Genomic DNA, 6,903 nt, shown 5'->3' with positions numbered 1-6,903 from the left:
CAAAGTGCAGTTGTCCAAAATGGCATTCAAAATTACTAACAGAGAATTTGTCCAGCCATATTTCATGTAACTAGACATTATTCTCCTCCCTTAATCTTTTTTTTTAAATTTTATCCCATTAAAATAAAGATTACAGCCAAGCTTTGCACAGTGTGCAGGGAATCTTATGAAAGAAGGGGGAGATAGAATGACCTGGAGGGGACAGGACCTCCACAAGGAGAGCAATAGAACTAAGAAATAAGGGCTCAGGGGTCTTTTCTGAGAGTGATATTCCAAACAAGAACCATGACTGGAGATAACCTAGAACCCATGCACCAATGTAACCCATAGCAGTTCAGTCTCCAAGTGGGTTCTCTATTAATGGGAACAGAGACTGTCTCTGACATGAACTCAGTGGCTGGTTCTTTGATCACCTCCCCCTAAGGGAGTAGCATCCTTACCAGGCCACAGAGGAGTACAATGCAACCAGTCCTGATTGGACCTTATATGCTAGGGTCAGAGGGAAGGGGAGGAGGACCTCCCCTATCAGTGGATTTTGGGAGTAGAATAGGAGATGAAAGAGGGAGGGTGAGATTGGGAGGGAATAAGGTAGAAGGCTATAGCTGGGATACAAAGTGAATAAAATGTATTCAATAAAAAATAAATTAATTAAAAAACAAAAACCACTATGGATTTATAATAATAATAATAATAATAATAATAATAATAATAATAATAATAACTGTTTAAAACTTCAACTCAATTTCTTCACTTGTTTAATAATTTTTCTTCAGCGATTTTAGGCATGGGGGATAAGTTGTTGAGATACAGATATAACCCTGTTTATTTTGTTTTCTAAAGGCTCTCCTGGGGCCCACAATTTAAGATGTTGGTTTTACTGAAGCCTGGGTTTTGTATCTGTCAGTGGTAATGCACTGTAGACTTGCATCAACTCCTTCTTGGTGTAGGCTGTAACTGAGAAAGCATAGCTGACTTGTGCTTGTTCAGTGGGCAGCTTAGTAAAGCATGCATTAGACCTACCCGTTATAACTATTTTTGTTCTTGAGGTTGTTGTTATTTAAGTTGAAAAGTAGTTGATCACATCCTCCTCCTTTTGTTTCATTAAACAGGGACCTGTAGATTTTTTTTGCTAAGATAGGGTTTTCATATGGTTTCCTTCTATGTGCTGCTAATCCTATAAAAATATAAAAGTCCATAAATGCGGGGGGTTGTTCATTTATTTGAATTTCTGATGTACAAGTCCATGTAACATTTTTGTTTGTTTTTTTAAGACAGGGTTTCTCTGCATAACCCTGTTCAGGACAGCCTATTCTGTAGTACAGGCTGGCCTCAGGCTTCCCAGAGAGAGCCACCTGCCTCTGCTTCCCTGAGTGCTGGGACTATAGGTGTGTGCCATCACTCCCTATGTTGTTAATTTTTGTTAATTTTAAAATGAATGCTGATTGTTCCATTCTTGAGGGATGTGTCAATCTATAATATGAGGTGTTGTGCTAATGTTGCTCTTTTTTCTTATTTGCATAGTTAAAAATAGTGCATATTTAATTTTCCTCTATGTCAAAATAATATTGTCAATCCTGAAGACATTTTCGACATCACTATACAAAAAGCAGCTTATTAACAGATTGCTTTATCTGACTTTTAGTAAGCTTTATTTGTCATTTTCCTAAAGGCCAGCTTTTCACTTCTTTAAAATCTTCTTTCTGGATGGTTTTCAAAGATGTTCTCACTTTCCTCATTGAGGGAGCTTCTGCCTCCTTTACTGTTGGTATCCGTCTCAGAGAGGCAGCCTAGGCTGAACCACTCATGAAGATTTTACAAACAACCTTGTCTTTTTCTTCAGCACAACAAATGATCTAGATGCTGTACGGATATTGCTAAAGGATGTTGCCACCTCATTTAATCTTGAGACTGGTTCTCGATATGCTACAGCTTCAATCCCTGTGCCATTACACGACATGAACAAATTGTTTCTCTTGGGTATGTTTTCAGGTTCAACGTTTGACAGGACAGTGAATCCATCCTACATATGTTATTTATACCAGTTCTCATTCCGGGCTTCTGGGTTCCCTGGTTAAGGGGAATGATCAAGTAGGTAAGTTGGTGTTCTTTACAGCTATCAAAGATCTTCAGCGCTGGCATGAAATTACATATGCCCTGTTCTCTTCTTTTGAAAAAAAAAATGCTTTTGTCTAGATCCTAACCACTACATGTCACAATTTCCTGTCCCTCCTGGGCCATCTCGGACACCTCTTCTTTCACAGATGGGAACCAATGAGCTATGGCAGATGGTTGTTACTCATATTCCATCCCCTGGTCGCTTGTCCTTTGTTCATGTGGTTGATGCTTATTCTGCTTACACATGAGCTAGAGTGCTACCTGGAGAAAGGGCCGTTTATGATGTTACACATTTACTAAATACGTTTACTGGATTAGCTGCACATTGTAACATTAAGACTGGTAACTGCTGTCACTTCTGCCTTCCTGTTTCTAGGAATGATAGCACACCTTCCACAGGAAATCTCCCAGCTGACTCGTGCCGTTAGTAATACTACCAATGCCTCAGCTACTCCTGTCTTAGGAGAATTATATACAGATATGAAGGAACTTGGAATAGCAGTTTTGCAGAACGAGCTGCCATTGATTATTTTCTGATAGAATGTCATATGGGGTATGAGCAGTTCCCTGGTATGTATTGCTTCAGTATTACACATAACTCTCACCTTTTCCAAAAACAGTTGGCTCAAGTGCTGGAGGAGATCGGTAAAATCACTGCCTTCTCCTGGTGGGGCTGGCCTCATTAGTTCTCTTGGCTTCTTCACTTTCTGGGAACACTGGCAACGATTCTAACTTTTATTTTAGTTTTACTCTGCATTTTCCTATGTCTCATGGACCCATGCAACATCTTCCTCCATGAAATGAACTTCCTATTGCTGTAATGAGTTCTCAGAAATCAGGAGTGGGAGGTGGGGGGCTCATGTAGCATTCAAGTAATAAGGTTACCCACACTGTCCTGCTCTTTGCACTCTGTCCACAGAACTTTGCTTACTCCCCAGGGAGGGCCTCCACCTGCCCAAGGGCTTTCCCTGACAAGATGTTTCCTCTCCTCTCCTTAGCAATGCAGAGTAGAGCTTTCAAGGACATTATGCAAACAGTATGTCTCCTGAACAACCTGCTGATGGTGATGAGAAATACTTGGTATGCTTTTCATTGTTTCTCTGTCCCTGCTTTGAACTCTGAGCTCTCCAAATAAAAGCTTCCCAGAATGCCAATGAAGGCACTTTTGAGCAGCATGGCCTTGAATTCCTTGGTTTTGTTGAATCTCAAATTTGACTTCAGTTCTTCTGTGCCTGATTGGGTGATTCACCTTCATGCATTTATCTGATTTTTTTTCCTTAGGATTTTTTTTTTAATTTTTCCTGACTTCAATAGAAACATGTTGTAACTCTTGCTTTTTTTTCTTCCTCTCGTATTATCCACTCCACCTCTTCACATTCTTGTATTTCTTAGCCTTGACACTCCTCCATTTTCCTCTTTCCATTTCCCTGCCTTCCTCTTTTTTTAAAAAAAATAATTTGTTTAATATTTATCTTATGTGCATTTAGTGTGAAGGTATCAGATCCCTTGAATTTGGCATTGCAGACAGTTGTGGGTGCTGGCAATTGAACCTGGGTCCTTTGGAAGAGCAGACAGTGCTCTTAACCACTGAGCCATCTTTCTAGCCCCCCTGCCTTCTTCTTTAATGCTATTCATTATTTCCACATTTAGTGGTGATGTTTTTTAAACTCCTGATCATTTTTTTTTTTTTCATTTTCTGGTCATAGATTTGTGAGCTGTAATTGATTTTAAGTGCGTTTTGGCTTGTGTGTGTTTGTTATGTTACCGGACAGGATATCTCCGCATAGTGGCTGTCCTAGAACTCACTCTATAGACCAGGCTGGTCTCAAACTCACAAAGATCTGCCTGCACCTGTCTTCCAAGTGCTGGGATTAAAGGTGTGTGGCTCCACAGCTGGGCTTATCTTTTATGTTCTGATGTTAAGTTAGAAGTCTGTTTTCCAGATACAGAGACCCCAAGCCAAATATTAGGCAGAACTTGGGGATCCTGTGGAAGAGGGAAGGACTGATTGTATGAGCCAGAATGGTCAAAGACAGCACAAGGAAACCCATAGAATCAAACAACCTGGGATCATAGAGACTCACAGAGACTGAGCTGCCAACCAGGGAGCCTGCATGGAACTGACCTAGGCCCTCAGCATATGTGTTACAATTGTGTAGCTTGGTCTTCTTGTGGGATTCCTGATGGTGGAGAAAGGGCTGTCTCTGTGACTTGCTTGCTTTTGGTACTCTTTTCCTCCTGCTGGGTTGCCTTATTCAGCCTTGATATAAGGGGAGGTGCCTAGTCCTATTGCAACTTGATATGCCATCTCCTTGAGAGGCCTGCCCTCTTAGAAGAAAAATGGAGTATGAGTTGGGGGGGACAGAGAACAAGGGGGAGGGACTCAGAAAAAAGGGTGGAGGAGAAACTGCAGGCAGAATATTAAAATACACATGTGCGTGCCTACACACACAGAGACACACACACACACACCACACCTGAGCTAGGCTTGCTTACAGCTTCAAGTGGAAGGAAGCAAACTGCCAGGGCAAGGAGTGAGGATGCATGGGACATGGCTATTTTCTGGAAAAGAGTCAGGCACCTAGAGAGTATGTGATATAATAGAGTCCATTATGGCAGAGAATCAGACAGTAGAAACTTTAGCAGCTGGTCACATTGTGTCCAGCTAAGAAGAAGAGAGAAATGAAAGAGGGCACTCAGATAGAGTTCTTCTTTTCATGCAGTCTAGAAGCCAAGCTTAGGCAATAGTTCCATTCACATCTAGTTTGTCTTCCCACTTCATTTAACTGAATCAACATAATCCTTCAGGAGCATTCCCACAGCCTAACAAACACTTACAGATGCACCTACAGCCTTGTCACCTAGGTGATTTCAGAGCCTGTCGAGATGACAATTAACACTAATCACAATAGAGGGCCTTAAGTCATTGGGAGATGATGCCAAAGGATGCCCTGAGACCACAGTCTTTCCTTTTGCACTCTAATCCTTGTATCATGATATAAGTGATTTTGCTCTATCACATGCACCTACCACATTGTGCTGCCTCATCAAGACCCAAAGCATGAAAGGGACACTGTGTCATGGTTTCCCAAATTGCCAGCCAAAATAAATGCCAACATGAGAGAAGAATTCAAATGGAAATTTTCTGTGTTGAACAAAAATAAGTTTGTTTTTTCTTTAGGAGTGTTACCATGGAGTTGGACCTGCATGAGAGATGGCCTGTCTGAGAGATGACCCCATAGTATCAGGCATTTGAGTGCTTGGTTCCTAGTTGATGGGACTCTTTAGGGAAGTTTATTTGGTGTAGCCTTGCTGGAGTAATTATGTCACTGGGGCAGGCCTTGAGATGAAAAGTCTCACTATTTCTAGTGTACACTTTCTGCTTTGAGCCTGTGGTCCAGGATTCGAGCTTTGGCTTCCTGTTTCTGCTTCCATGCCTGTTACTTGATGCCATGCCCCCATTCTGCCTACATGGTTCTTGACCTTCTGGGGCCATAAGCCTTATAAACCTTCTCTTCAATAAGTTGCCTACAGTCACAGTGCTTATTACAGCAACAGAAATGTAATATAAGTTGGTTTCTCACTATGAAAATCCTTCTGGAAGGGGAGGAGGACCTCCCTTATCAGTGGACTGAGGGGCATGGGTGGGGAAGAGGAAAGGAGGGTGGGATTTTGAGAGGAGGAGGGAGAGAGCTACAGGGGGGATACAAAGTGAATAAACTGTAATTAATAAAAATAAAAAATAAAGATCAAAAAAGAAAATCTCTCTGCGGTGGTAAATATTGATTGTCAACTTGACAGGATCTAGTACCACCAAAGAGACCTCTAAGCATGAGAAGGGCAAATCTAGATTAAAGTAATGGATGTGGTAAGACCCAGCCTAAACATGTTTAGCACCAGTCAATGGGCCTGAGTCTTGGACTACATGAACAGCGGAAAGCAAGCTGAGTACCAGTATTCATGTGTCTCTGCTTCCTGATACCATGTGACCAGTTGTGTGCCACTCTTGGTGACATGACGTCCTTCCCTTAAACTGTGAGCCATAAATACACCCTTCCTTCTTTCAGAGGGTGGCAACACTCTCTAGCCAATGGAATGAGAATTGTATGAGGAGGAGAAAGAGCGCTGAGCACCTGCATGCACGTGTGCACTGATTCATTGCTCTCTGACCTTGACTGTGGTTGCAATGTCACTAAGCCACTTCAAGTAACTGCCACCTGCACCTTCATGCAATGACGGGCTGTAACCTGGAATTGGAAGCCAGACAAACCCGTTCTCACTTCAGTTGACTTTCTGAGGACAAATGAACAAACAAAAAATCTGGAAACAAATGAACAAACAAACAAACAAAAAAGAGACCGACTTTGTAGTAAACGGAAGAAAGCTGAAAGCATTTCCTTTAACATCAGGAAGCAGGTCAGGGGGACCACTCTCCACTCTCACTGCTCTTAATATTGTGCTCAAAGTCTTAAAGAATCTAACAGAAAATTCTTAGATGTGGCAAATACTTTTATCAAGGTAGCAAAGTATGAAATCAACATTCAAGACCCAGCAGCCTTTCTTTATGACATAGTAAACTTTCCAAGACAGAAATCAGGAAAACAAATGACAGCGAGTTCAGGCAAGGATGTGGGAAATCAGGATCCCTTACATGCTGCTGCTGGGGATATAAGCAGCTGAAGCCACTATGAGAGTCAGTGTGGAGGTTCTTCAGGGAAATAAAGGTAGAGCTACCATGAGACCCTTCTCTGAGAGTCCTAGATAGATACGTGGAATGCTTAAAACTGG

Source organism: Psammomys obesus, unplaced genomic scaffold, assembly GCF_907164565.1.
Source record: "Psammomys obesus unplaced genomic scaffold, mPsaObe1.curated_primary_1811, whole genome shotgun sequence".
NCBI classification, from domain to species: Eukaryota; Metazoa; Chordata; class Mammalia; order Rodentia; family Muridae; genus Psammomys; species Psammomys obesus.
Note: the sequence above shows the minus strand (reverse complement) of the source record.